A 5,000-nucleotide genomic window follows, 5' to 3' on the forward strand; every position below is an offset into this window, starting at 1 on the left:
ATTAGTTCGAACCATGCGGCTTGACACACACCACAAACCCTACGCATCAAACACCACCAACACGAAACGCATCCAACATACGCTCGAGAGTGTCCACTTTCAACGCCCGAGGACCCGCAGACGGGGACCAAGCACGTCATTATGCACAGCGACCGCCCAGTGCGTCGGATGACCCGGGCACCTTCGCGGACGGCCACTGTAGTTAACTAAATGAGACTTTGGTAATTAGTAGGCACTCAAGAATGTGTGCATCGGTCGGGATTAAACGTCCGATGCGCCATATGCGTTCAACTTATCAATGTTCATGTGTCCTGCAGTTCACATTATGACGCGCATTTAGCTGCGGTCTTCATCGATCCATGAGCCGAGTGATCCCCTGCCTAGGGTTTAAAGAGTGCCTTTCGGCGCCGAGTGGCGTAACCGCGTTCAAAGTTTGGTATGCAACACACTCGACCTGCAACAATGGGTTACTCAAATTTGTACAAGTACAAGTGTTGTCTCTTACGAGACGTCTTGATATGCTCTCTACAAAAGCGTGCGCTAGAGTAGGTACAAATTAATGCACGTCCCAGATAGTGACGATCTCTGGGAGGAAGAACCTTAAGGAACTTCCCGCACACATCAAGACTAGGGTTTGGGCGTGTCCATGCCGGCGCCGAGTACAAGTTACCGCGTTCAAAGTTTGGTAAGCAGCGCACTCGACCTCCAACACAACACGTCCCGTGTCTTGATATGCTCTCTACAAAAGCGTGCGCTAATGCAGGTACAAATTAATGTACGTCCCAGATAGTGACGATCTCTGGGAGGAAGAACCTTAAGGAACTCCCCGCACATATCAAGACTTATAGGTGAGAACGGCCAATCACCTATTTCTCTTAGTAAAACTCACAACTCATTCCTTGGGTTTGGAAGTGTCCATGTCGGTGCCGAGTACAAGTTACCGCGTTCAAAGTTTGGTAAGCAGCGCACTCGACCTCCAACATAACACTTCACGTCTTGATATGCTCTCTACAAAAGCGTGCGCTATGCAGGTACAAATTAATGTACGTCCCAGATAGTGACGATCTCTGGGAGGAAGAACCTTAAGGAACTCCCCGCACATATCAAGAATTATAGGTAACGCTGCCAATTACCTGTTTCTCTTAGTAAAACTCACAACTCATTCCTTGGGTTTGGAAGTGTCCATGTCGGTGCCGAGTACAAGTTACCGCGTTCAAAGTTTGGTAAGCAGCGCACTCAACCTCCAACATAACACTTCACGTCTTGATATGCTCTCTACAAAAGCGTGTGCCTATGTAGGTACAAATTAATGTACGTCCCAGATAGTGACGATCTCTGGGAGGAAGAACCTTAAGGAACTCCCCGCACATATCAAGAATTATAGGTAACGCTGCCAATTACCTGTTGCTCTTAGTAAAACTCACAACTCATTCCTTGGGTTTGGAAGTGTCCATGTCGGTGCCGAGTACAAGTTACCGCGTTCAAAGTTTGGTAAGCAGCGCACTCAACCTCCAACATAACCCTTCACGTCTTGATATGCTCTCTACAAAAGCGTGTGCCAATGTAGGTACAAATTAATGTACGTCCCAGATAGTGACGATCTCTGGGAGGAAGAACCTTAAGGAACTCCCCGCACATATCAAGAATTATAGGTAACGCTGCCAATTACCTGTTTCTCTTAGTAAAACTCACAACTCATTCCTTGGGTTTGGAAGTGTCCATGTCGGTGCCGAGTACAAGTTACCGCGTTCAAAGTTTGGTAAGCAGCGCACTCGACCTCCAACATAACACTTCACGTCTTGATATGCTCTCTACAAAAGCGTGTGCCTATGTAGGTACAAATGAATGTACGTCCCAGATAGTGACGATCTCTGGGAGGAAGAACCTTAAGGAACTCCCCGCACATATCAAGACTTATAGGTGAGACGGCCAATCACCTATTTCTCTTAGTAAAACTCACAACTCATTCCTTGGGTTTGGAAGTGTCCATGTCGGTGCCGAGTACAAGTTACCGCGTTCAAAGTTTGGTAAGCAGCGCACTCAACCTCCAACATAACCCTTCACGTCTTGATATGCTCTCTACAAAAGCGTGTGCCTATGTAGGTACAAATGAATGTACGTCCCAGATAGTGACGATCTCTGGGAGGAAGAACCTTAAGGAACTCCCCGCACATATCAAGAATTATAGGTAACGCTGCCAATTACCTGTTTCTCTTAGTAAAACTCACAACTCATTCCTTGGGTTTGGAAGTGTCCATGTCGGTGCCGAGTACAAGTTACCGCGTTCAAAGTTTGGTAAGCAGCGCACTCGACCTCCAACATAACACTTCACGTCTTGATATGCTCTCTACAAAAGCGTGTGCCTATGTAGGTACAAATGAATGTACGTCCCAGATAGTGACGATCTCTGGGAGGAAGAACCTTAAGGAACTCCCCGCACATATCAAGAATTATAGGTAACGCTGCCAATTACCTGTTTCTCTTAGTAAAACTCACAACTCATTCCTTGGGTTTGGAAGTGTCCATGTCGGTGCCGAGTACAAGTTACCGCGTTCAAAGTTTGGTAAGCAGCGCACTCGACCTCCAACATAACCTTCACGTCTTGATATGCTCTCTACAAAAGCGTGTGCTATGTAGGTACAAATTAATGTACGTCCCAGATAGTGACGATCTCTGGGAGGAAGAACCTTAAGGAACTCCCCGCACATATCAAGAATTATAGGTAACGCTGCCAATTACCTGTTTCTCTTAGTAAAACTCACAACTCATTCCTTGGGTTTGGAAGTGTCCATGTCGGTGCCGAGTACAAGTTACCGCGTTCAAAGTTTGGTAAGCAGCGCACTCGACCTCCAACATAACACTTCACGTCTTGATATGCTCTCTACAAAAGCGTGTGCCTATGTAGGTACAAATTAATGTACGTCCCAGATAGTGACGATCTCTGGGAGGAAGAACCTTAAGGAACTCCCCGCACATATCAAGAATTATAGGTAACGCTGCCAATTACCTGTTTCTCTTAGTAAAACTCACAACTCATTCCTTGGGTTTGGAAGTGTCCATGTCGGTGCCGAGTACAAGTTACCGCGTTCAAAGTTTGGTAAGCAGCGCACTCGACCTCCAACATAACACTTCACGTCTTGATATGCTCTCTACAAAAGCGTGTGCCTATGTAGGTACAAATTAATGTACGTCCCAGATAGTGACGATCTCTGGGAGGAAGAACCTTAAGGAACTCCCCGCACATATCAAGAATTATAGGTAACGCTGCCAATTACCTGTTCTCTTAGTAAAACTCACAACTCATTCCTTGGGTTTGGAAGTGTCCATGTCGGTGCCGAGTACAAGTTACCGCGTTCAAAGTTTGGTAAGCAGCGCACTCGACCTCCAACATAACACTTCACGTCTTGATATGCTCTCTACAAAAGCGTGTGCCTATGTAGGTACAAATTAATGTACGTCCCAGATAGTGACGATCTCTGGGAGGAAGAACCTTAAGGAACTCCCCGCACATATCAAGACTTATAGGTGAAACGGCCAATCACCTATTTCTCTTAGTAAAACTCACAACTCATTCCTTGGGTTTGGAAGTGTCCATGTCGGTGCCGAGTACAAGTTACCGCGTTCAAAGTTTGGTAAGCAGCGCACTCAACCTCCAACATAACCCTTCACGTCTTGATATGCTCTCTACAAAAGCGTGTGCCTATGTAGGTACAAATTAATGTACGTCCCAGATAGTGACGATCTCTGGGAGGAAGAACCTTAAGGAACTCCCCGCACATATCAAGAATTATAGGTAACGCTGCCAATTACCTGTTTCTCTTAGTAAAACTCACAACTCATTCCTTGGGTTTGGAAGTGTCCATGTCGGTGCCGAGTACAAGTTACCGCGTTCAAAGTTTGGTAAGCAGCGCACTCGACCTCCAACATAACACTTCACGTCTTGATATGCTCTCTACAAAAGCGTGTGCCTATGTAGGTACAAATTAATGTACGTCCCAGATAGTGACGATCTCTGGGAGGAAGAACCTTAAGGAACTCCCCGCACATATCAAGAATTATAGGTAACGCTGCCAATTACCTGTTGCTCTTAGTAAAACTCACAACTCATTCCTTGGGTTTGGAAGTGTCCATGTCGGTGCCGAGTACAAGTTACCGCGTTCAAAGTTTGGTAAGCAGCGCACTCGACCTCCAACATAACACTTCACGTCTTGATATGCTCTCTACAAAAGCGTGTGCCTATGTAGGTACAAATTAATGTACGTCCCAGATAGTGACGATCTCTGGGAGGAAGAACCTTAAGGAACTCCCCGCACATATCAAGATTATAGGTAACGGCCAATTACCTGTTTCTCTTAGTAAAACTCACAACTCATTCCTTGGGTTTGGAAGTGTCCATGTCGGTGCCGAGTACAAGTTACCGCGTTCAAAGTTTGGTAAGCAGCGCACTCAACCTCCAACATAACACTTCACGTCTTGATATGCTCTCTACAAAAGCGTGCGCTAATGCAGGTACAAATTAATGTACGTCCCAGATAGTGACGATCTCTGGGAGGAAGAACCTTAAGGAACTCCCCGCACATATCAAGAATTATAGGTAACGCTGCCAATTACCTGTTTCTCTTAGTAAAACTCACAACTCATTCCTTGGGTTTGGAAGTGTCCATGTCGGTGCCGAGTACAAGTTACCGCGTTCAAAGTTTGGTAAGCAGCGCACTCGACCTCCAACATAACACTTCACGTCTTGATATGCTCTCTACAAAAGCGTGCGCTAATGCAGGTACAAATTAATGTACGTCCCAGATAGTGACGATCTCTGGGAGGAAGAACCTTAAGGAACTCCCCGCACATATCAAGAATTATAGGTAACGGCCAATTACCTGTTTCTCTTAGTAAAACTCACAACTCATTCCTTGGGTTTGGAAGTGTCCATGTCGGTGCCGAGTACAAGTTACCGCGTTCAAAGTTTGGTAAGCAGCGCACTCGACCTCCAACATAACACT

The 5,000-nt window shown here is 46.0% G+C and overlaps 1 non-coding gene across 1 annotated transcript; it reads right to left on the reverse strand.

The window, feature by feature from the left end:
• Window positions 1–230: 230 nt before the first annotated feature.
• Window positions 231–388, reverse strand: LOC121601109. The gene has a single exon (XR_006006001.1). It is a non-coding gene; the product is annotated as a 5.8S ribosomal RNA (ribosomal RNA).
• Between the last annotated feature and the right edge of the window lie 4,612 nt (window positions 389–5,000).

Source organism: Anopheles merus, unplaced genomic scaffold (genome assembly GCF_017562075.2).
Source record: "Anopheles merus strain MAF unplaced genomic scaffold, AmerM5.1 LNR4000027, whole genome shotgun sequence".
Taxonomy (NCBI): Eukaryota; Metazoa; Arthropoda; class Insecta; order Diptera; family Culicidae; genus Anopheles; species Anopheles merus.